We start from the raw sequence: 27,740 nt of genomic DNA on the forward strand, positions 1-27,740 counted from the left end.
GCCGCTGGTGTTATCCCCGGGGTGAATTTTCTGTTTCACATCCACTCATCAAGATTTCTCTTGAAGAGGGTTCAGCGAGGTACTCTGCTTGACATGTATGGGATGTCTGTTCCATAGCATGGGCTGTCTCTGCGTTATGAACCTGTCCCTCCAGCATGCTCTGTTAATTGTGGTAATGAGGCTGAGGTTTCTGTAGCATGTGGTGCGGAGGGATTGGGATTTCTTTAGATGTAGCATTTCTAACAGAGCTGGGTCAGTCATGGCTTTGTAAGTCAAGCAGAGATCTCTCTAAGTAGGTGATATGAGACAGAGAATAGTTGGAGTTTTTTGAGTCTGTCCATATAGGACAAGTGTTTAAGCCTAGGATCCTCTTTGTGAGGTACTTCTGTGGCCTCTCCAGTTGTTGTAGGTGTCTAGTGAGGTACATGCCAAATGGAGCATTGTACTCAATGATTGGACTAATGACTACCCTCCAATCCCTCAACTGGTTAGAATTCACAAATTACCTGGACTTCCTCCAGCTCACTACAGCACATAGACTAATATTTAATGCAAACAAATGCCCAGCTCTAACCAACATCCTTCCCCCATACACCCTAAACAGAACTCTCAAATCTGAACTCCAAAACTTGATTACTATTCACAAACCTAAACTTCCTGCTGGACAAATTCTCCTCTCCTTCTCCTTAGGTAAGAAATGGAACTCTCTCCCTTCCACACTAAGGACAATGTCAAATACAAACAACTTCAAAACACAGCTTTACACCTACCTCTCCTCCAAATGGAAATGTAACTGCATTCTCCCTACCTAGAACTCTTTAACAAAAGCCCCTGGGAGGGTACCCTCCAGGGTTCCTAAGCACCTTATAGCTGGCTATAACCTTCTATAGCTAATTCCCATACAATCTCTCACACTCTGTAAATATTGTAAATAGATTTTGACTTTGACTTTAACTGTGTGAATTTGTTAAAATGTATCTGCACGGTATTGTTCCACTATGGGCAATATTGCTCACACTTTGTATTATTTGATATGTATTTGTAGTTGTACCCTATTTTTATTGGACTGCTATCTTTACTGTAATCTGTTTCATGGAGCTTTTCTCCCCGGGCCTCCACTGAAAATGGGCTTTCTGGGCTCCGTGGACTTCCCTGGAAATCAAACTGGAAATAAATAAATAAATACACACAGACAGACACACACACACACACACACACAGACACACACAGACACACACACACATATATATATATATATAGATATATATATAGATATATATATATATGGGTCTACTTCACTTTACTAAAATCTCAGTAGACTGACTTTCATACTTTCATAAAACTGAGACCACAATACCAATAAACCTGATATACATGACATGTACAACACTGAAACAATGAAATCCTAAGTTATTCCCATTGAACAGAATAACGACTGAAAGAGTACACTGAAACCATCCCAAACTATGTACTTGACCTCACTCACACCCCACCCATCAGCCAATAAACCAAAAACCCAAAGGAAATTACACAAAATATTCATGACGGTGTTTATGGCACCGACTTGAATATGTATAACAAATGATTAAATTAAAGAAAGAAAACTATTTAATTTCGACTTTAACTTTTTTGCCGGGGAGCAATGCCCCCTGCACCAGCCCATGGGGGGGATGTGTCCCCCAACCCCTCTGAAAATGAAATATACCAACTTTGAGATTGCACTACAGTGTGGAAATGAGCAGGTTTCCTCTTCTACTCAGCTTGGAGTGTCAACATTTCAAATGTTCAGTCTTCTGAACATCAGTATTGTGAAGTTTCGCTCATGTGAAACTTCGAGTTTCTAGTCTCAGTCTTATGAAAGTTGGTCTACTGAGATTTCAGTTATATATATATATATATATATATATATATATATATATATATATATATATATATATATATATATATATATATATATATATGGGATCCATACAGATTCCCGAATGCACTTTCCACTGAAACAGAAATCACCAAGCATACTTAACCGAAAGTGCTGTTCACCAAAGCAGCACATTTGGATAAGTATGCTCATTGTGCCGGTCGTAGTACAGTGTGGATAAGGGAACATTCCCTTTTTCCCACTGTAGTGTGAACTCGGAGTACGAATATTAAAGTAGGGTGGTGTGGGGGGGTGCAGCTCCCCACTTAGGGGATGCAGGGGGGCTTGCCCCCCTGCATAGAAGTAGGTTTAATGTTGTGTTTTTTTTTAAACATACTTTACCGTAAGCACTTTTTTGGTGAAAGCGCTTTCGGTAAAGTATGTTCGATGATAATGGATTCGGACTTTTGATCTTTCGATCAAAAGTCCTAGATCCATCTGTATTTATATATATATATATATATATATATATATATATAATATATATATATATATATATATATATATGTGTGTGTGTGTGTGTGTGTGTGTGTGTATGTGTTTATTATTAAAATGTGGAAAATCATAACAATTTCCCACTTTTTGATCAAATTCGTTATCCGAATTTGGTAATACAGAATTAACACCAGACTATCAGAAGTGGTAATAACGAAATCAACATTTGAACACCAGAAGTTCAAATGTCAAAATTCCATGTTACCAGTAATATTTTTGGAGGGGCAGGACTCCCTGCACCCCCACACCCCCTGCATATTATATATTCCAAATCCAAGATCATACTACAGTGAGGAAAAGGGTAAATTTCCCAAAACCCACTATGGTGCGATCACTAATCAGAAAGTTGATCCCATATCAGCCAATGCACACAACCTATCACTAATGAGGATTTTAACATTCCTGGATCGTCTTTACGAAAACTGGAAAACACTCATCCGTCAATTCCAGTTTTGCATAAACCATATATATAGTCCGTATCAGTTGATCGAGTTTTGAGAAACTTGAAATTCATATGGTCGACACATGATTGAGTTTTTGAAAAAACAGAGCTTTTGAATGGAAATCACAGTATAGTGCAGATTGGGAAATTTACCCTTTTCCTCACTGTAGTGAGATCTCAGAGTTGGTATATATAATTTGCAGGGGATATATATATATATATATATATATATATATATATATATATATATATATATATATATATACATATGTCTATATATGGATCACCTTCATTTCTTCAACAGTTAATTTAACTGACAGTCAAGTCAGCAGGCCCAATTCACTGAAACTTCATTTCACTGACACTTCATTTCACCGGCACTCATTTCGTCGACAGTGATATATAGCCTATTGCCCACTGTAGAGCGATGCTGGAGTTAGAATAGATAGTAAGGGGGGTGGGGAGCACAGCCCCCCACAATGGGGAGTGTGGGGGGGTAAAGCCCCCCCACATGCTTGGGTTCCATAATGTTTTCTGGAAACAGTTATTCATTGCACTTGTGAACATACATCTGTATAGTGTAAAAAGTTTATGATATGTGGGGGGCTTTGCCCCCACCACTCCCCCCACCCCACTTACTATTTATTCTAACTCCAGGATCACTCTACAGTGGGGAATAGGCCATATATCACTGTCAACGAGATGAGTGTCAGTGAAATGACGTGTCAGTAAAATGAAGTGCACATGAATTGGACCTGCTAACGTGACTGTCAGTGAAATGAACTGTCGACGAAATGAAGTTGACCCATATATATATATATATATATATATATATATATATATATATATATATATATATATATATACACATACATACCCACACACACACACACACACACACACACATATATATTTATATATATATATATATATATATATATATATATATATATATATATATATATATATATATGTATATATCTAAAATCAAAGTTTGGAGAGGTAGAGCCAATTGCAACCAATAAACCAAAAAATAGGCTCTTCATGATCACCAGGACACCAACATTCACATTTTATTGTGAGGCAAAACAGAAAAATATAATGCAAAGACACTTTTCAGAATAAAAATAAAAATAAAGTACAAGCACATAAATGCTACAAATTACTCCATTTTCTTCATTAAAGATTTCATCATATGTATACAAAATCCAATCCAACCCTCCCATTTTATATTTTCATTAATCTACAAGCCACCAATAATCTTGAAATATCCATTAACACCTGTTATTCACTTACTATACTTAATATTATCAAAACCCACTTAACATTCTAGGGTGTTTTCATTCATTTTTTGTTCGTTTTTTGTAAAAACAAACTGGACTATCATAGTATAAAACCATTCAAAACTATCTTGTAAAACTACATCGCTTATAATATTATAACATTGTGAAATGTATCCATAGCACCATCTACAGTCTTATTTTAAAATTATTAACTTGTAATACTTAAAACCTCTAAGACCTCTTTGTTCATTTAAAATATCAAATAACATATATGACAATGATATACAAACGGATATATGCATAAAAAATATACATATATAAAATAATAGAAAATACATATATAAATTTATAAAATATATGTTGTTGTTCTTTTTCTGGTTAGGAGTCGCCACAGTGGAACTCCGGTCTGCTAATGATTGGCAGTAGATTTTTACGGTGCTGAGGTGCCAACCCAACACCCAACCTTCACTGAAGGCATGCCCATTCATGCATGTCTTTCGAATGCCACTCAACCGTGAGGAGGACATGCAGACTCCACACAGAAGGTGCTCCAGCTGAGAATCAAACAGGAGAACATCTTGCTGTGAGGCGACAATGCTACCGCTGCACCACTGTGGCTTCCAAATGTATAAAATGCATAATATATAAAATGCATATAAAAACATGGAACTGACAATTTTCGAAATTCAAATCCATCTTTATAACTTTGCTGCCCTTAACTTGAGGACTGCGGCTTGGGAGACAATGTCATTTAATCCAGGGGGTTTATATGCTTCCAACAATATCTGCCAGTAAACCTTCCTGTATTCTATTCTGGTTTCTCAAGGTCCCACTCTCACATCAAAAGGAATGGCTTCTAAAACAAAAAATAAAAACTTTGCACCTAGACAACTTGAGTGTGTTTATATAGAGCATTCCTTAAAATTTTAACCTGAATGTCATGCATGTGTTTGTATACTCTTTTCTTTAATTTTCTTTCAGTCTTGCCCACATAGAAGGCTGTGCACTGACTACACTTGACAATATAAACCACTCCACTAGTGTCCAAGGTATAATATGCTTTACCTTCAATGTTTATTTCTCCAGCTTCCAAATTAAAAGCCTCTTTGTTAATAATATATTTACATTGTGGACAAATTCCACATTTAAATGTTTCCTTCTTGTTTCTAATAACATTTTTAACCTTGTTCTTCTTTAATAGTTCCTTTATAGTAGATCCCCTCCTATAAATAATCTTAAAGGGGGTATCAAAAACCCTTAAATCCAACAAATTCACAAACCTTTGCCATTCCCTCTCCTTTACATTATCGATAATTCTAGAGTCCCCATTACATTCAGTGATGAAGGGATGTTCATACCCAGTGCCCTCTTTCACCTGCCTATCCAAGCATATAATAGGTCTGTTTACTCCATTATTTGTCTCTTGGGTAACATCTGTTCTTGGACTGGGTGCAAACTTGTTCGCCCTACCCTCCAGTACTTCTTTATAATTTTTTTCTATTAATTTCTAAGGGATAACCTCTATCTTGGAACATCTCCTTCAGAATACCATATTCACTTTCAAAATCCAGATCATGGGAGGTCATCCTACTTATACGAACCAGTTGCCCCTTTATTATACCTACTTTCTGGTGGTAGGGGTGGGCACTTGTATAAAGTAAAAAGGAATTAGAGTAAGTTTCTTTCCTATATACCTGAGACCTAAATGTGCCCTCATATCTGTATAATAATATATCTAAATATTTTAGTACTTCATGGTCAATATGATAAGTAAAGCGTAAAAAACTAGTAGTGCTAGAAATGTAGTCTAAATATAACACAAATCTGTCTTCGGTATCCACCCAAAAGATGACTATGTCATCCAAAAACTTCTTATATAGAATCCAGCAATCCTTAAATTTAGAGTTCAAAATGTATAATTCTTCCCTTACCATCAAAAACATGTTAGCATACAATGGGGCACATATTGCACCCATGGGCACACCACTGGTTTGTTGGAAGAATTCTCCCTCAAAGTACACATAATTATTTTTTAATACCATGTTTATAAGCTGTAGGTTTACATGGAATTCACTGTGGCTAACATCATCAAATCTAAGCAACGCCTCCTTAAACCATGATAAACCTTGTTCATGGGGTATACATCCAAACAGGTCTATAATATCTATAGTAATAAAGAGCATCTGTGAATGGCCTAAGGAAGATTTTACACACATAAGGAAATCCCTGGAATCCTTCAAAACTGTACTTCCCTTTTTAAGAATTTTTTTTTCAATTTTACATCTAAATATCAGGCTAAGAAGGCAGTCACTGAGCCCTCTGCAGAAACTATTGGCCTTAAAGGAGGATCCCTGGGATCCTTATGTACCTTAGGTATGCCAAATATAGAAGGGACTCTAGGCCTATTATTGTGTAAAAATATTAAGGTTTCCATGTCTATAAATTCTTCCAGTAGTAAACCATTCAAAGTAACCTGTATCCATTCGTATGCAATACTAATTTCATTTTTGGAAACCCTAACATATTTATTAATGTCATCCAGTAACCTCATCATCTTAGCTTCACAAATAACCATACTTATAACCACTATCCCGCCACCTTTATTGGGTTTATAACCACTGTCCCTCCGCCATTATCGGGTTTCATAACCCTCTGGAACTTATTGCTCCTAAGGTGTTCCAAGGTTTCTTTTCCACTTTGGACAGGTATGAAACAAATTTATTCCACAAAACACCCTTCCTTAGTTCTCTCTCAATGAGAACCTCAAAATGTTTTAACTGTGTTTGTAAGGGTGGGTTATATAAGCTCTTACTTTTTAATGTGTCACCAGTATTGCTCAGTCCATTATTCCCTAAAATTAATTCTAAATTCTTTTTTTCTTAAAAACATTTTCAGATCTATAATCAGTTTACTAATCTCACATTTCCTCTTTGGTATGTAGTTAAACCCCTTGACAAACAGCCCAAAATGCACTTCTTTTATATCCAAATCACTATAATTAAATATATTGAAATCTTTACAGGTCCATTTATTACCATCATTTGCTATAATTTCATTTGGTTCATGCTCCATTACTATCTCATCCCTCTCCATTGGTCATAATTGTAATGTGGAGGCTCTCTATTTCTCAGTCTCTGAAACCTCTGAAGGGGGGATACTCTAAAGGGTCCTGATAGTTGAATTGGGGTTCTTGGGTTACATAATCTTTAACTTGTACATATTGTCTTCCTTCTTCCCCATAATTACCTCTAAAGATGTTAGCATCTTCACTTTGTTCTTACCCTCCATGGTGGTTCATACCTTTTCTAGGTTTATGGTAACTACAATTTCGTAAATATACATTCCTATCTCTCTCTAATTTTTTTTCCTAATTATAATGCCCTGACATTTCTTCTCCACATAATCTCTAACCTCAAAATATTTCCTTTTAAATTTCTAAGTAGTAAATAACAAGTCATTTACTATCTTTTGATTAATAATCTCTGTTTGTACCATAGTGTAATTTTGGAGTTGGTATATATATTTAACAGGGGGCGTGGGGATGCAGCATGGCTTGTCTTGCTGCAAAAACAACTTTTTTTTCAGTAAGCCATTGTTCCACAAATTGTGGTCAATCAGTTGCCTTTGTATGTTGTAGATTTTTGATTAACTGACATACATTCATGTATATATATGTATATATATATATATATATATATATATATATATATATATATATATATATATATATATATATAAGAGAGGTTTATCTTCATAATGTCGATGGCCAAACCATTTCTGCGAAGGCCGTACCTCCAAAACCTCAGAAAGATGATAAAACATCGAAAGTCGAAATTTCCGACTGCACCACACCTGCAAATAAGTGTTAATATGGGTCAAAAAGGGGGGCAAGATTTTGCAGTTTGGAATTTTGGGTTTGCCATTGTTAGACCTAGATAGATATTTTAAGCTGGAGGAAAAAGCAGCACTTCATAAGTAATGAAGTTGCTGGATGAGAAAACTTAACATTTTTCCTTATGAGTGGGAGACATTTAGTACACCCTCTGGTTGGAATGCTATTGCACCTTATTTTAAGGAGTTTATTTTAACTCTTTTACAAGAAGATTGCAGTGAGAGATAGTTGTGCTTCCTTATAGAGCAAAGGTTTTCCTTCGAATATAAAGCACCTATAAGTAGTATTTATCCATTTTTGTAGCATACTTAAAGGGTCCAGACTAAGAAAAGAGAGAAATGATTATGCAAAGTAAATACCATATGGCCATTTGCACAACTAGGTGCAGATCACTTGCTGTGCATTGTGATTCATAAGTTTCATTAGAAGTTTGATATCCGCCACAAAACAAAATAAAATATCTGCTCGGCTCACTCCATCCTTCAGTGTAGGCCATTAGCATGCCCATGCTAAATAGAGCAGTAGAAGATCTGACAAGGAATCTTTGTTTTTTAAACATTGAACTTTGTCACAAAAAATAGCAAAAGGATACAAACTTGCAACTTATTTAAAATGGTTTTGTAAAACTACCTATTTTTCCATGCTAATTAAAGCAATACTTCACTCATAACTCATTGTAATGCTATGCCTTAAAAATCTTCAGTCACCTCATTGCAGTTCAACTACAGAGATTTATATGATTATTAGTCATTTTCAATGACATATTATCGATTAACCAGAGAGACGGGTTGAACCCAAGTAAGTGCACTGTATGAGAAAATACGGCAGTTTTGAAAAAGCATTAATAAAGCACAGTGTTTTCATGAACCAGTAGCATTCTCTTAAAGTAACATGATATTGAATTCTGGTACTGTGTTATATGTGATTTGTGATCTATATTCACTGAATTACATTGGCACTCACTAATGCACTTAAATTATTTACATAGTTTACATATTTTAAGGTTATTGTGTATAGAATAGTGAGGGCAATTATAATGCACATCACAAATTAAATGAAGAACCCAAATTACCCATCTAGATGTCTAAAGACTTTTTGAAAGATTCTAATGAATTATCTTTTCTTATTTCTAAATGTGACTTATTCCAATACCTGACTATGGACTGGGTGATGATTTTTGTTATAGATGTAGTAAGACAATTATGCAATGAATGCCTAAAACAACTAACTCAAGAGTTATAATTATTATGCATGGTTTCAAAATTCAGTAGTGTCTTTAGTTCCTCAACATGCATTGTTTTCTAATCCCGGCATAACTGCTCATGTAAGTGTCTGTAACTTATTGAATATAATTCTGTCAATTCTATCCATGATTTATATTCAAATGATGAAAAATATCATAATCATTTCAGCAAATTTCCTTCATATGACACCCAATAATAATATATCACTCTTAGAATAAGACATATACTACAAAAAGTCTAGTTGGAGCAATAGGGCTACAAGTGGCAACATTTTTTAAATGATAGCCCCAATATTTTCAGTCTTGCTTTTTTCCAAATTGGGCATTTACTTTGAATTTCTAATTATTAGTAATCCTACCACCAGGATATTTACATTCTGAAAGGTGAGGTAAGTCAGTACAACACATGCTGATTTCTATTGCCTGATCATGTTTTCCAAAGATCAATATTCTACTTTTGTCTTAATTGATATTTAGTCCACTGTTTTTAAACATGTAAGAAAACTAATTAAGACATCCATTAAAATTATTTCATCTGTTTTGGTTAGTAAAGTGTGCCCTATTTTGATATCATCTGTGAATTCAGAAATCCAACAAAATATACAAGATGGTAGAAGTGAAAAGAATGTATTAATCAAAATGGGCCCCAAACAAAGAATTGTGTTATATCAATACAAATATCAGTGCAATCAGAGAAATGGTTTAATGTCTTAACCCTATATTTCCCATTGCAGAACCAAGCAGCAACGAGTCTGATGACATGTGGGTATAAGGAATGCTTCTTTAAAGACTCAACAATTAGTTGGCCAGGAATACCATCAAATGGTTTAGATATTGGAAGATGTCACATGCAATCAGCCCATATCAAAATTAGTGCTACATGAGTCATAAAACTCAATCAAGTTAGTAAACTTTGATACGATTTTGACAAAGTGATTTAGAACAAATCACACAATGGACTAATATTGCTGTAGGATACCAGCAAAGCACGCATTCACCTTTCAAAAGTCTTGGTTATTAACAATATCAGTCTGATAGGTATAAAAGTTTTAATTAGCATAACACTTATGGATGAGCATGACATTAGCTAGTGTCCATGCTTCTAGAATAAAACAAGCCAGCAAAAAATCTGCCTGATAAGGATGCAAAATAAGGTTAAATGAAGACCTTCATTTTAACAAGGAGGCATCCTGGTATGTTATCTGGGCCAGGATTCTTCCCTTCTTTTACCCTTTCAAAAAAAATTACAATAATATCTTTACAAAACACAGGGGTTGCAATTGAAACAGGGCTATATCTCCTTTGTTGTTATAGAGGAATAAGAATTCTAAAACTACATTTGAATATTTCTGCAAGCTCTACACCACAGTATGAAATAGAATATTGGCACAATACTCTTCAATCGTCTCCTATTTCCTTACTGACATAGGAGAAGAATATCTTATTGTTATCTGGTTCACATAGCTCATTCTCATTACTTTCTTCTGTAGCTTTAATGAATATTTAATTTTTTACATGCGAGATTATAACGTCCCTTTGCTGATAATGTATTGAATCTCTAAACTGTATCGAGTTTTCTTCTTTTATCCATTAGTAGCTTATCATGGAATTTTTTCTACCATGATAGGTTAATATTACAATCTTGTATTTTTATAATTCCCCGACATTTGCCTGCAGAAGAAATACAATAATTTCCAAAAGTTGTCTAACACAGAATGACATTTATTGCCTCAGGTAATAAGTTGATTTCCAAACCAGTATTATTGTTCAATATTTAGTAAAACTGTACATAATCTTTTAATATTTTGTTGTGACTAAGTCAAATAGGACAGAAAATCAAAAACCCACATGGTCAGAATTGCTGAAGGGATTCAGTCTGATTATTTTTGGCTATTTATTTGAGAATAACAGTTAATAATAAGTGTTAAGTATTACATTCCTTTGCAGGAAAAAAAACAATCAACTGAATAACATTAATCATTAGAAACATTAAAAAAAATTCTTCCTCAGCAGTTGAATTTGAGCTACTTTCTAGCAGATAATATTTGGGAAATTAAAATCCTGTAAAATATTAAATAATTTACATCCAAAGATGTGTCTAAACTGTTTATAAATTCAACTTGATCAATTGTGAGAGTATAGGACATTTGTAGCAACACATGATATTTTAATTCTGGAATGTTCATTATAGCTAAGATGGAAAGCCCGACTGTCAAAGTTATCTTTTAGTTCTGAAAATCATTTCATGATTTTATTGCCTGTTTCTTCATCAGTGCAAAAGTTGCCCAAACGTGTTAAAAAATAAAGCCTTTGAATAATGGTACTCAGTAGGAGAAACTGATGGTAGTATTACACTAAAGCAAAGGTTCACATTTAATTTCTGACAAATGTGAAATATGTCAGTGATATAATTATACATGTGAAACAAAGGGGTAGATCTTAAGTCATTCAAATCAGCATGTATGATAAGGATCTTCTGCTTGGTAAAATCTTAACCAAGGTGCTATAAATATCAACAAATTTGAGTCCACTTAGGCTACAGATGGCTATCTTTTTCCTATGTAAACTGGTTAAGAATTTTATGTTTTTTTTTTACATCATTGGAATGCTGAGGATAAGAATAATAAAATCATTATTATCATAATCAACATGAGAATTGTACCTATTGCCATTCTCTAGACTTTTGTTTTCCTAAATTCATTTGCAGTTCTGTTCCCACTGTCATTTCTATGATGTTTTTGGGGTATTTCCTCAGCGAAACGTTCTGTCAGGTCATATTGTGTGTCTTGATTAATAGTACTAGGAATAATGGAGACAGCCTAGTTCTGTGTGCCATAAGGTGCTGGGGATAAATGATCTCCTTCTATAAAATGATCACAAGTCTGAATCCTATTCATACATGAAAGCATTAGATGCCTGAGTGTAGTCCACTGACCTGTTTATGAAAAATCCCTATATGACCTGTGCCTCAATCTTTATGAATATTCTTAATCAAATTAATTCATTTATTACATAACGTGCTATCTATATTTAGAAAACTGTATGCACAGACTATACATGTGACGCTTATAACATTATAAAATAGCATTCTCTTCTGTGAGAGGCTTTACCTACTTTTGTTCCAAACAACCAATAGCAAAAGTGATAATGTGATATGATAAAGAAAAAAGTTTTAAACTTTCTTGCAGTACTATATTAAAATGATTTCTTATAACTCCAAACCTGTTGAGTATTTCCTTCTCCCATCCTCATGCAATCATGACCATGCAAAGTGCATCTATGCATCTTCATGCCAGCATGAGAATGTGAAAGACCACTCCTCTTGCTTCCACTCAAAGAGGGACACTCTTTCAGCAGAAGCTCAGATTGGCATTAAGAACAATTAATCACTGCTACCACCTAAATTGCCACAAAATAAGTTGGAAAACAAATAGTTTGTTTCCTACATCTTGAAAAAGATAAGGGAGAGTATTCAAAGAATAAAAGAAAACACACACACTCAAGATAAGGCATCAGACTTCCAGTACATTTTAAAAATAAACAATACAAGTACATGCTCACATACGCTTGAGAAGGGACACAGTTTAACTCATTACATCCCACTGACACCTCTAGAGATGAAATATTGCTTGCTTATAATCACAAAAAACATACAATGTAAACACAACTGTATTGATATTGGACCTCTATCTGATGCAAATAGTGATACTAAGTATTTTTTGTGTGCCATTTTTATGTATTATAACAATTTTCATATTTCTCTAAATATCTCAACAATCAAGTGACCCAGACAGAAGTGCTTTCGTTCACATGAAAGTTCATAGCTGCATGAAGAAAATACTGCTGGCAGTGTATGCATTGTTTGAATGGCTGGCGAGATATTCTAAGTTGTTTATACAACATTACATAATGCATACAGTATTTATCCCTATCTCACAAATAATAGGCTTATAGTCAATTCCCAACATGGATTTAGACCTAACCATAGCACTGTAACTGCCCGCCTGAGTTTTTCTGACACCAGTAATCAACACAGAAATTAAAGTAAAATAGTCTCATCAGTCTTCCTTGATATGTCCAAAGCCACTGACACAGTATCCCATCCCAAGCTACTTATGGATCACAATAACCTAAATCTTAGCCCCTCTGTTATCACCCATTCCAAAGCTACCTAACGGCACCAACAAACTGTGAAATGGTCACAACACCTCTTCCCTACTCCCTGTCACATAAGGAGTCCCATGAGGATCCATACTCGGATCCCTGCTTTTTAGTATATTTACCAACAATCTTAGCTCAGTCACGTCTCTAGCCTCTATGATCCAATATGCAGATGACTCTACTGCCCCTACCCTACAACAGCTCCAAGACATGGCATAAAAATCCCTCACTCCAATTGAATCATGCCTTTCAAACTCTCAGCTTATTCTAAACTCCAGCAAAACCAAGCTTATGATCTTCCACCACACCAGAGCATCAGACCACCCCATGCATTTTGCAACATAGCCACAAATAACACAATTATTTTACCAGAATACCAAACAAAACTATTAGGAATAGTAATTGACAGTAACATGAGATTTAACCAACACATATCATAGTCAAGAAAGCCCATAAAAAAATTGGATACCCTATACAGAAACAAAAAATCCTAACCAGTAGTACTAGAATAGGTATTGCCAGAACCCACCTCCTATCTACACTCCTTTATGCCTCTCTGCTACTTATTGACCTCAAGAATTCAGACCTTGAAAAACTTGAAGTATGCCATAACAGGACTGCAAAGTTTGCCACAGACTCACCGCACAGGTCACACCATTGGCAAGGTCTAAAAGAACTCTCCTGGTTAGAATTACCTCAGATAATGTCCTATAATCAACTGATAATGGCACATAAAATACTTCACCAACCTGAAAAATCACCACCTGTCCAGAACATAATAGTACCTTATTCCAACATCCATACACTGTGCTCAACCAAGTCCTTGCTAAAAGTAACCAGGAGAAACACTTTACTCCAGTCATGTAGCAAAAGTCTAGAATGCTTTTCCAGACTCTTACAGATCCACAACAAATACTCCTCATTTTTAAAAAACTGCTTAGAAAAACACCTATCAAGCTCATGACTTTGTTCATGTAATACCCCAGGTAAACCTTACAAGATAGACTATACTATTTATTTATTTTTATTTATTTTACATTTGTTTACCGGGCTAGTCCAACTGGATATATTTCCATTTTCAGCAGAGGCCCGGGGAGAAAAGCTCTATCCCTAGACCCAGTGTTTTTAAAACAACACACCAAACTAGCCACGCTATTGCACTACTTATGTTCTCTTATGTTTCAAAAACTACAAATACCCCATCTATAATCAATTCCTACTACTAAACACAACAAACTGCTTTCCATTCATCCTTACTTAAAGCAAAAAAAAAATCTAAAAAATGAGATTTAGCATTTTTTAATATTATACTTATGGTTTATAAGTGTTTTTCTATCTGTACTGTTCTATTGTCAATCAAACTTTGTTACCTTATCTTGTAAACTATCGTTGTATAATTCAATGTATACAAAAACTGTAATCATACCATGTTATGACTATTGCACTATTAATATTTCTCTGTATGGGGAGTTTTTCTCCCCGAGCTTACACTCAAAATGGGTGCCTACCCAGTTGGATTTTCCAGGTAAACAAATGAAAAATAAATAAATATTTACTATGGTTATTGTGGCTTACAAATTTCACTTTTAGACCTAGATCTAAATGAATGCAGCAATTATAAGGCCACTAGAACAACTCTTGCTACATCCTTCCTTATCCCCTCCCTTCTTTATGGTGCCCCACTCCTAACTAACATTCAATCCTCTCTCAAAAAAACAACTTTCCTCTTGCTACAATAAAATTGCAAAATTCGCCACTAGCCACAAGTCTTCTACCCACCACTGTGTTTCCCTCCAGAAACTCAAATGGCTAGAGCTTCCTAATCAACTAACTTACACACAACTAACTCTAGCCCACAAGCTTATCCTTAATCCCTCCCTCTGTCCTTCCCTATCTTCTGCTTTTAATATGCACCTACCCAATAGAGTATTAAGATCAAACAATCAAAACCTAATCAAAGTACATAAACCTACTCATCCCCCAGGCAAAAACCTTCTATCCTTCAACCTAGCTCGCCTCTGGAACTCCCTTCCCCCACTCATCCGCACCATCTCTAATCACATTGCTTTCAAAAAATCCCTTCATACACACCTGACATCACATTGGGAATGCTCCTGCTCCCACCCTACATAACCTACTCTTCACCTACTCCAGGCTCTGCTCACATCTTTAATCAAACAGACAAGTCCATATAAATTATTAGACTCCATATCCCTCCTCTTCCCCCACTTCATCTGGTCATTATACCTCCTCTTCCTTTCTAGTAACCTGTTCTCTTAACTACTCTGCATAAATGGATAAGCTCATGCTAAATAGTTAATTCATTTTTCTGCAATGTATTTTAAATGCACACTTGCTGTACTACTTGATATTGCTTTATTTTTAACTGTTGTACCTATTGTTAAACTTTGTTTGTATCTAAGAATGTATGTTCATAAGTACAAAAAATGTATTTTTTGGAGCTTTTCTCCCCAGGACTCCATTGAAATCGGGTTCATTATGGCCCAATGGACTATCCTGGTAAACCAACTACAATAAATAAAATAAATAAAATAAGGGTTATTTCGTCCTGAATAGTTTGCAATTTACAGTTTTCTACTAGCACTTGTGGTTCTTGAGATATTGCCATTTGTTTGAACTGTAAAGTAATAATTTATTTCAATGGCTCAGGCCACACCACTGAGAGCTAAGAGTACAAACTCAAAAGAGCTCTGTTGGATGAAATGAAATAAGTACTACAAAAACTTTCCAATTGGTTGTATAAAAATTTTCCAATTGGTTGTAAGACCAATCAGTCACTGGCACCCTCTAGATCACCAGGAAATAAGTTCTGATTCTGCTCATCCTGAAAAAGACAGAGGAGAGCACATAAGAAATAAAAAAGCCCGATAAGCCTTCAGCACTCCATTTAACATCAAAAATAAACAAATATGCACATGTTTGCATCTGCTGAAGTAAGGATGCCATTTAAGTACTGTGAAAGCTCTCTGTTTGGCTTTAAGGTCAGTCAATCACTGATACACTCAAGGCCACCAGGGAATGAGTTATAAAACAAATGAAGTATACCTCACCTCTTAAAAAATATGGGTAAGAGCATATGAAAAAAAAAAACACAATAAGGCTTCAGAGCTCCAGTCCACTTCAAAAACAAAAATTGCAAAGGAATGTATAACTCACATGTCAATTACTGTAATTCATTAATATATTTACTTCTTCATTTTCTTACTGACAGTATATGAATCACTTGCTAAGTGCATCTTCAATCATTTAATAGGAACCCTTACAGATGAGGCTGGTCAGGCTTATGGGTCGGTAATTCTCCAGATCTGTTGTTAGGCCACCATTGTGGAGGGCAATAACTGTTGCCATTCTCCATTTTGCAGGAACAAAGCCTGTGGTTAGACTATGATTGAAAAGGGTAATTAACAGTGATGCTAGTTCACATTTTAGCCTGTTTAGAAGACAGGCTAGAATGTCATCTGGTCCCATAGAGGCTGTGTTTTTTGCCTTGGGCAAGGCTTTGATGACCTGTTCTCAGATATGTAGGGTGGGGGGGTGGGGAGTTTGGGGGAAGTTTGTGATAGGTTTGATGTGGACAAGGGAGTGAAATTTTCACCAAACCTATCTGCTAGCAGGTTTTCTATCTTTGTGGGGTCAGTGTGTGTGATACCATTGGTCAACTGTTCTGCACATGCTTGGGTCCTACCTTTTAGGCTAGGTACGTAGCTGTAAAAGGCCTTATGGTTATCCTTGGCTGTGCTTGCTAAGTTTTTCTCAAAGAAGCCCTTAGAGGATTTGACAAGTTGTCTTCTTTGCCTGCTGAGGCTGAGAAGGGTGCTTTTCCATTCTTGTGGTCTCACCTTTGTTTAATTGGACAGCAACTTTTTGCATTTATTGTAAAGTTTGTTGATGCTGGATGTCCACTAAGATGGCTTGTTTTTACTTGGGGCTCTGGCTTTGAGTCTTTCTGGTACAGCTGAGTCTATGCACTTATGCAAGTGATTGTACAGGGCTTTAGTGTAAGCTTTGGTGTAGTTTCCACTTCCAGCTGGGAGTGGGGCTTGGAATGCATTTATACCTTCACCTAGAAGGGTATACTTTGCCATGGTGAAGTTTTTAGTCTTATTTTGCCCTTTGTGAGTTCTGGTGTTAGGGTCAGCTCAAAGGTGATTGATTTGTGGCCAGATTTAACTGAGGGTCTGAGAATTGTGGTAGTGCATCCGTTGACATGTTAGTGAGAACTAGATCTAGTATGTTTGTTTCTCTTGTCAGGGTACAAAACATTTGTTCCAGGGCATCTGAGTTAAAAAAGTCAAGGAACTTTTGCGCTAGAGAGTTAGGGCTAGTGTAGGTTTTCTAGTTCGTGGTGGGATAATTGAAATCTCTCATAACCAGAGTGTTAATATTTGGATTGGCACCAGTTTGGTCAGGTAGGCTTCACGCACGTCATGTCCCATGGAGGGGAATCTATAAATGGCTATGACTTGAATGGGGGTCTTACCCACTGTAACCTGAACTTGGAGTAACTACATGGAGCTGTCCAGTCTAACCAGATGGGAAGTGAATTTATCCCCAGTATAGATAGCAACAATGCCTCCTTTGGTTCTTGCATGTTCATTTTGTGGTCTGAAGGTAGAGAAGGCACTGTAGCCTTGAAAGGCCGGGGTACTCTCTGAGGCCTTGAACCAGGTTTCTGTGACTGCACAGACACCACATTTCCAGTGACAGAAGTGCTTCTACGGTCCACAGTTCTTGGTTTAAGCTCCTAGCGTTTATCAGCATGGCCCTTATTTTGTTATGGCTGGCAAAGTTCATGTTGGTAACTTTGTTTTTGAGACCTTGCCTAAAAAGGCACTATGGGGAGGCAAGAGCCTTTGCCGGAAGCCAAAAGCCTAGAGGTGCCAAGTACAAGCCATCTCTGGTAAAGCAGCAAAGTTTGTTGACCATGGCTTTATAGGCTGATCAGAACTGGATCCCCTTCCAATGACACCAAAAACTAGGGCAGTTATTGAAATCAATCATTTTTTGTTTATACCGTGGCATCATTCTAGGTGAGGGTAGTATGCTACACAAGGCTAAGCACATACCTGTCTGGGACACATAATCAGAGAGCTCAATCATGTCTCTCTTCATATAGCCCAGTGAGGTACATCTAAGGTCATTCACACCAACATGAACTATGACACAGTTGTAATGTATTTGTCACTGAGACACCTGAGTGCATGCATGATCTGTCAAATCCTGGCACTGGGCAGGCAGCAGACTGTGACATTCTCCTTGTCCAACCTGGTGAGTGGGACATCCATGTGTCTCACTACTGAGTCTCCAATGACTAAAACATTTGTTTTTTGAGTGTTACACCTTATGGGCTTGGCAGGTGAGACACTAGTGTTGCTATGTGTCATGGGTGCTGTGAGAACTGTGTTAGTTATAGCAGTCTTGTGTTTTGGAGGTCTCTGGTATTTCATTACATTTCTTGAGAGAACCTCTGCATATGTTGATTTTCGTGTTAGATGTGTACTATTTGTATGAGTAGTGGTACAATGTGCATGTGTAGTCATGAGTGGGTTGACAACCTCTTCTGTGTTACTGTTTTGAGTGCGAGAAAGCATGGATTCAAGATTCTTGGTGTAGATACATCTCTCACACTCTGTGCTAGAGTGAGATATTAGTAGAGCGTTGTCAGTCTACATGAGGCAATTGCTACACTGCCTGAAGAAACAAGTTTGACAGAGATAAGTGCTTTATTGATTTTCAAAGCTAGTATAATACTTTGTGCTCCCACAATTTTTCTTTGTTTTCCCTTGTGACTGGTATAACATAAGACAGCTAAACCTCCACACACTACAAAATACTATGACTTGTCACTAAACCTTTTATTATGTATTCTTGGTATCGACACCAAGATTTACCTCTTGAGTTTTGCTCTAAAAGTGAATTTCTTGGTATCCATGTGTCAAGTACACAATAAGCTGGTTATGACTGAAGACCCATCATATTCTTATATGTTAAGTACCATTCTGACATCGGAAAGGTGCTTAACAAGCCTGTCTTTTTCCTTATTTCACAGCATAATGATGGTGTTGCATTCAGTACAACAATATTATGCTGAAATTATTCTTGTATCATAATGCAGTGATTAGCTGAAAAATAGGTAGTGCCAAAACTGAATGTAAGTAAAGTTTTTACTGAGTTCTTATTCCATTTCTGTTTTGCGTTTTAACTGTATTTTCTTTTCCACAAATCTATATTTGAATACTGAAGTCTTAAAAAGTTCATTTGCTACTTGTATCACTGGTAAGATTTAATCACCTATAAAATATCTTTAGATATCATGTGGGAATGCTGCCTGTTACCTCACCTGTTCATTGGTTCTCTCAATGCTTTTTTTAATTCTTTCATCTCAGAGATAACATTTTTCAAAATCATATATTAACATTTCATTTTTCACTGTTAATATTCTGCATGGTTGAATATATTCCCTTATTGTTCCAAGTCACAGAAAAGTTTAAAAAAGTTTCAAATTATAAATTGAATATGGAGAAAAATCTCCCCTTTATTTGTTACACATAAGATACTAAACTTAACAAACACACATTTTGGAGTTAATTCATCATCATCATCAGCCCTCCTTTTTCTCATTTTTTCTACATGGTGTTGGGGTATCATGTTAACTGTCACCAACTATCTCTTTTCAGTGCCACACTCCTGCCTTCGTCAACACTCATGCCTGACTGTTGCAGATCTTCTTTCACACAATCCATCCACCTCTTTGCTGGACATCCTCACTTCTTCTTACCTTCTTCCTGTCTGTCCAAAATCTTCCTCACCAGATTGTTTTCTGCATACATGTCTAAACCACTGTAATCTGTTCTCTTTGATCTTTTCTGCAATTGGAGCTACTTTGGCGTCTGCTCTTATGCCCCCATTTCTACATCTGTCCCACAGTGTGCATCCTACCACCTTTCTCGGGCACTTAATTTCCATCAAGTCTAGCTTCTTCAGCTGTTCTGCTTTTACTGCCCAGGCTTCTGTACCATACAACAGTACTGGTCACACCACTGTCTTGTACACCTTACTTTTCAGCTTCTTTGGCATTCTTCTGTCATGGACTGCAGCTTAGACTCTATGCCAGTTGGCTGTACCCCCTCTGATTGTAGCTTTGACCTAATTCAGACTTCCCTTCTCCTCAACCACCCCTCCCAGATACTTGAAGCTGTTACCTGTTCCACTATCTTCCCTTCTGCCTTGATTCTCAGCTTCTTGTGATTCCCCAGTTTGCTGCTATTACCACTGTCTTATCTGTGCTAAGTTTCATCCCATGTGCATTCAGTTTTGCATTCCATTCTCCTATCTTTTATGAAGTTATAGCTGAGATTCTGCCTATAATGCCACATTGTCTGCATACAGTAACTTTGCTGATCCCTCCCCTCCTATCTGTTTGCTAATGCAGTCCATCACCACTATGAACAGCAGTGGGCTCAGTGCTGAAACCTAGTGTACACCCACTCCCACTGGGAACCCTTCTGTGAGGCCAAACACTGCTCATATGTGAGTCATTGGGTCCTTGTACATAGCCTGCACTAATTCTACCAATGTTTCTGGGACTTCAAACCACTGTAGTACTGCCCAGACTTCTTGACCTCTTAGAGCAACAAATCTGGACAAAGCCTAAAATGATTGGGGGACAAATAGGGATAGGTTTTAAATATTGTTCTTAAAAACTTAGAAAATTGATAAAATAATAGCTTTTGCATTAGCATGAATTTTCTGAAGGATGTGGAAAATACAGCCCAGACCGCAGAATCCTTTATAAACGCATTCTATGAACACCTTCAGGAATGCATGGATCATGCAATCCCAAATAAAACCAAGACCCAATCCTCCAAAGGCAGATGTCCTGTCTGGTGGACCCCAGCCATAAACAAACTATACAATAGAAGGAGGAAGCTACTACATGATAGAGCAAAATCCCAAAAAGGGAAGACATCTCTGATCAGTATTAGCAAAAAACTATGGGCACTCATAAAATCGTCTAAGGCCAGCTTCGAGAGAAAAATTGCACAGGACACTAAGGATAATCACAAGGCTTTCTTTAGTTATGTTAGGAACCTGGGTGGGAATTCCCAGATATGCTGAGAATTAGTCCAAACTGACAAAAAATACACCGAGCCCACAGACATTGCCAACATCCTAGCTGACAGGTTCAGTGCAAACCTCCCCCTCCCCACCAAAAGGGCAAATATCTATCCCAACAGAGTGCTGCCCCCCTGACATCTCAGATGCTCAGGTAAGAGCCGCCCTCTCCAAAGCAAAAAACACAGCATCAATGGGACCAGATGGTGTCCCGGACTGCTTCCTACATGAACTCCAAGAAGAGCTAAACCCAAACATAAAACTACTGTTCAATCTTAGCCTTACTACAGGATATGTACCCAAAGAGTGGCGTACAGCAACAGTGGTCCCTCTCCACAAAGGTGGTGCCTCAACGGATCCTGGAAACTATCGCCCCATAAGCCTGACTAGCTTGGTCTGCAAAGCTATGGAAAGGATCATCATGGACCTCATAAATAAAGATATTGGGGACCTACAGACTCTGGATCCTACCCCGTTTGGCTTTGTTAAGGGCAGATTCTGCCTCTTAAACCTGGTTGATTTCTTTGAAACAGTCACCAAGGCCATTGATGAGGGGAAGGTGGTCCACACAGCCTACCTGGACCTCGCATAAGCCTTCGATACAATACCCCACTCGGGCATTATAGATAATCTCACCAGCTTAAATATAAACCCCTATGTCACTAGATGGGTTGCAAACTGGCTCAAGGACAGAACCCACATGGTTAGAATTGCTGGAGCCATGTCAGACTCCAAACCACTTACAAGTGGCGTCCCACAAGGCTCAGTCCTGGGACCTCTCTTGTTCAGTATATATTTCTCGGCGGTACAGGCCAACACAGAAGGACTGTGGCTGACCAAGTTCGCAGATGACTGCAAACTGGGCGCCATAATCAACTCTCCAGCCGACACACACATCGTCCAAAAGGGCCTCATAGAAACAGACAACTGGTGCCAGAGCCATGGCCTCAAGCTAAATGCCAAAAAGTGTATAGTCATCCCCTTTGGCAAAAACAAAGTGCCCACAAATTACCACATAGGTGGTAATCCATTAAGTACAGAAGAAGTCATTAGGGACCTGGGGACCCAAGTTGATAGCAATCTCTCATTTGACAACCACGTGGCCAAAGTGGTTAGAAAAACATTTTATATAGCCCACATAATCATGAAGGGATTCACATCTAGATCAGGGGAGGTCATCGTGCCTCTTTACTCATTCCTCATCAGGCCCATAATTGAGTACAATGCCCCTTTTGGGATGTACCTTACCAGACACCTGCAGCAACTGGAAAGACCCCAAAAGTACCTCACGAATAGGATCAAAGGGCTCAAACAGATGCCATATGCTGCCCGGTTAAAGAAACTCCAGCTCTACTTAGTGGCATACCGCCTGCTCAGAGGCGATCTGTGCCTGACGTATAAAGCCATGTCCAATCCGGAATTAATGGACATGCTGCACCTCAGAAAATCCAAATCCCATCGAGCTACGCGCTCGAGAGACTTGAACCTCAGCACTGAAATAAATAGGACATGCTGGATGGACAGATTCATAACGCAGAGGCTCCCTTCACTCTGGAATAAAATCCCAGTCCAGGTTAGGCAGTGTCCCATATTGACTCTCTTCAAGAGGAATCTTGATGAGTGGATAGGAGATCGTAGGTTTACCCCGGCTATCACTTCTGTGTCACTGTTAGACAGAGGCACAGTATACTAACCTCAAAAAAAGGCATAGCAAAATTAATTTAAAATGGGTGGCGAAAGCCAAACACACTCTGGCTAAGCTTATAAATGCCCTAAGGTAGATAGTCTAGTATGAACCTATGAACCTATGAACCTATAAACTCAAATATTTGTCATTATTTAATGACCTCAATCTGCAGCTATTTGCCAGGAAAGTACAGATTTAAGGAGGAACACACAAAAAATATGAGGCAAATATCTGGACATTCTGCGAAAATCTTTACAGTTGAGAGATATGCCCAGATGAGATTTCTTGGGACCTTGTCATATGTTTTCTCAAAGTCTAGGAATGCCCATTTGGACTCTCTCCTCATCTCTAGCTTCTTCTCAAGTATCTGTCTCACTGCAAAAATCATGTCAATTCTGCTGCATCCTGATCTGAATCCAAACTGCTCATCTCCCATCTTACATTCTACTACTCAGCATATCCATTTGTCAATCACCCTTTCCAGAACTTTCATGCAGTGTTACAGGAGTTTTATATCTCTGTACCACCCACAGGTGTGGATGTCCCATTTGTTGTTGTACACTGGCATGCTTATTCTCCAGTCATCTGGGATACACCTTTCTCTCCACATTGCTATTAGTATGTTCAGGAGCATTTCTCCCATATATTACCCAGCATCTCAATCATATCTGCTGTGACCTCATCTGAGCCTGCTGCTTTCCGACTTCATTTTCCTTAGTGTTGTGCTTACTTCTTCTAGGGTGGGCTCCTCTTCTTCTCTCATTGTTGGTTGTGTCTGGGGCAGTGCAGCTTCTGAGAGGTTTTCTTCATTCAGAGGCTGCTGGAAATACTCCTTCCATCTATATTTGATATCCTGTGGACTGGTGAGCAGGTTGTTGCTGGCATCCATTATGAAGGGTATCTGACTATCTTCTTTATCTTTCTGTCTTTGCCTTGCAACCTGATATAGTTTCTTTGTGTCACTTACTGAGTCACTTTCCAAATGTTGGTAGAGTGCCTCCAATGCCCCATTCTTTGCTATTGCAACTTCTTTCTTGGCTTCTTTGTAAGCCAACCAGTAGTCCTTCCTATCCTGGTCAGTATTTTCTATCTCCAACTTCTTTCTGCACTCTTTCTTTCTTTTGATGACTTCCTGGACTTCTGCATTCCACCACCAGCTTTCCTTATGTACCTTATTTCCATACCTGGCTCGGCCACATATCTTTTCTGTAGTCCTAACACATGCTGTAGGCTTTGCCATTCTTTGTCAACTTCACGACTTTGGAGGTAATCACAAGACAGAAATACATATATTTATTTGGCTGAGTCTTAACGTGGCCTCATAAATAATAAATGGAAGTAAGAAAACCTGAATAAGTTCATGAGCCAGATTCATAAATAACTACTCTAAGATTACACAAAGTATACACCATTTTGAGTGAATAGATAACACAATCATAACTCCCATCTTCTTCCTCCTAATTTTAGTTTTCCTACTGATTTTCTTGCAGCCTTAAATATTAAGGATGATTCACAAAGGTTGCCACAAATTGTAAACTATGTATATACCTACTATAATCTTTCTGAGTGAATAGACAGCACAAAAATTCGGTAGGGATATTCTTGAATACAGACCACATACTCTTACTGTGCACTTAGTGTAGTAGTTTATTTGCAAGAGTATCCAGCATTGAAATGGACCATTTAGCTAGGATATATTTTATTTTTGCAATATCCCCATTTGCATATTCCAAACTCTTTCAAATCCATTAATAAATCAAGTTTGAATATCTTGAGGAGTAATAAACCTCCAGAGTAAGTTTAAATAGCACTATAGTCTTAAGGCCTAAAGATTTATTTAAATTTCCAGACTTTTCTCTTTTCTATATGAAGTTCAAGCTTCTGAACCTGTTTAGCATATCATTTCCCATCTTGCTTAACTATAACTACCTGACAGTCTTGCAATTTCATCAGTTATGAAGACCTATGGCATTACTCCTATACCTTTTATTGAAAAATCTTTGAGCACGTTCACCAAACTTCTTTCATTTATTTTATTAATAGTGGGTGTCCTGACCTTTAAGAAGGAGTTAGTGCTTAAGCAATTTATACTGCACCTACTCCTCAAAGACAATCCAAACTTCACAAAAGATAATGAACACTTTAGACTTTTACATCTTCTGATGATAACAGATAACTGTATAGATCATGTGTTAATAGCTAAAGGGGGGTCTATATTACCTGAATGAAAACCTGACTGAGCGAATCTCAGTTGAGCGACACATAAAGAGCGAAAACCACTAATATTGCAAGAATGAACTGAGATCACCGTTGGGAATTTGTCCCTTTACTTCAATGTAGTGTGATCACGGAGTTGGTATATTTAAATATGGGTGTGTGGGGCCGCCTGCATAAAACAGTTAGTGAGAGTTTACCTGTTTTACTTGTTAAGTTTCACGGATTCAAAATTTGCAGTTTTCGCTCTTTATGTGTCATTCAACTGAGATTCGCTCAGTCGGGTTTTCATTCAGGTAATATAGACCCTCTAAAGGCATAGTTTCTATGGCAAAAAATACTGTGATTAGAGAACCCAAGTCCAATATTGCTCTATTCTAAACCTAATAAGAATTACAGTTGTGAGATTGTTTCTATTTTTTGGGATTGATATCAATAAGTTTTAATTAATTTCTTCCTGGTTAGGTACTCTAAAAGGGTGCAGTATCTTCTTTTTTGTATAACTTAATGTTAAATTCTCATTAGTATTCGGAGGCTCATTCTTAAAATAACTTGTTGTCTTTATTGAATGAGAAAAATATTCACAGGAATGGGAGGCAGTATGAACTAATTCTTAGACAAGTCTGCCTTTTATGAAATGCATAAATCAGTAATCTATTTTACTTCAAAAGTGCCATCCTAAGTCCCCTCAAACTAGCTGCTATGGTAAAAATGAATTTGGTGATAACTCTATCATTCATAAGTTTCATATTTTCTGCTATTGTAAACCTGTTTGACAAAATTGTTCTTTTCTGTCAGGAAATCTTAATTATATAAACTATTGAATGGTAAATGTGAATAGCATAATTTTCTTGTTGGTATTCCATTAACTAGCATTCATATAGAAGATAATATAATGATTAGTCTAATTTGACATAGGTGACTTTTTATGGCTAAACCAGATGATATAAGAATGTCATATGGAACAATGGATCGCTTGCTGTTAAATAAGGTCATAATGGAGAACTGTAAAAAGGGGAAGAATCTAAGTATGGCATGGATAGACTCTAAAAAAGCATTCGACAGTATCCCACATTCATGGATAAAAGAGTGCTTAAAATGTATAAGATACACCCTGTGCTGATCCATTACTTTACAGTGACTATGAAATAGTGGAAACCATTTTACAGTTCAGCTATGATAAAGGACACGTTATTATTCCAGGGATAAAAATTCAAAGGGGAACATTCTAGCTTGACTCTCTGTCAAAGCTGCCATTTTGTGTTGCCCTAAACCCATTAAGTTGTCTTCTTAACAGATTAGATAATGGCTATAATTTAGCTCCCAGAAAACAACAAAGTGTAAAGAATTCTTCTTTTTGTACATGATTTAAAACTGTATAGTTCATCAGATGAGGAACTGAAAGCACAACTGCAAGTGGTCAAACCTTTTCCAGATGATATAAGAATGTCATTTGGTCTTGATAAATGTGCAAAAGCAACCTTTAAAGCAGGAAAGCTGCAGCACCAAGAAAACATCAGTTTAGGACAGGAATGTGATATAATAAAAACTTGAGCAAGAGGGGCTGTATATATATTTGAGAACTGATGAAGGATCAATAATAAAACATTAACAAATATCAATAAAACTTAGTAAGGAATATTTTAGAACACTTACATTAATATTGAAAACAGCGTTGGCATCTAGGAATGAAGTCCACACTATAAACCATTTTACTCTCCCTGTCCTGATTTACAGTTTTGGAGTGACTGACTGGCCCCAAAAGGTGTTGGATAGGTTTGACAGGACAACAAGAAGGATGCTTCATGCTCATCAAATAGAATTGCAGAGATCTGCTGGTAGATGAAAACAGATGAGAAAATGTTTTTAGAATCAGATGGCATAGCTCCTTTCAAATGCTGAAAAGCTACAAGATTTTAGTGTACACTTCCATAGTGTCATAGGTTCATAGGTAAGTACTAGGCAAGCTATCCTTGCAGGCCATTTTATGCCTTTTAATCTCGTTATTTGAATTAAAATATCCCATTAGCTAACTATTAACTTAGCCTTAACCCCTTTAGCTTATATCGACCATGGGATGAGTATCATACTCCTTAAAGTTTCATAGGAAGATACTAGTCAAATGCTTTAGAAGACCACTGAGTAGCCTAGCCCAGTTTTCCAACTGTCCCAGAGCATTGTCTGGTTAAGCAATATGCACAAAGTGACAGAGTATGCAAATGAAGGTTGAAGGAATAAAGTGGCCCATTAGCAGCTCATAACTTGACTC

This window comes from Protopterus annectens, chromosome 4.part1 (genome assembly GCF_019279795.1).
Source record: "Protopterus annectens isolate FY-2018-M chromosome 4.part1, PAN1.0, whole genome shotgun sequence".
Lineage (NCBI taxonomy): Eukaryota > Metazoa > Chordata > Ceratodontiformes > Protopteridae > Protopterus > Protopterus annectens.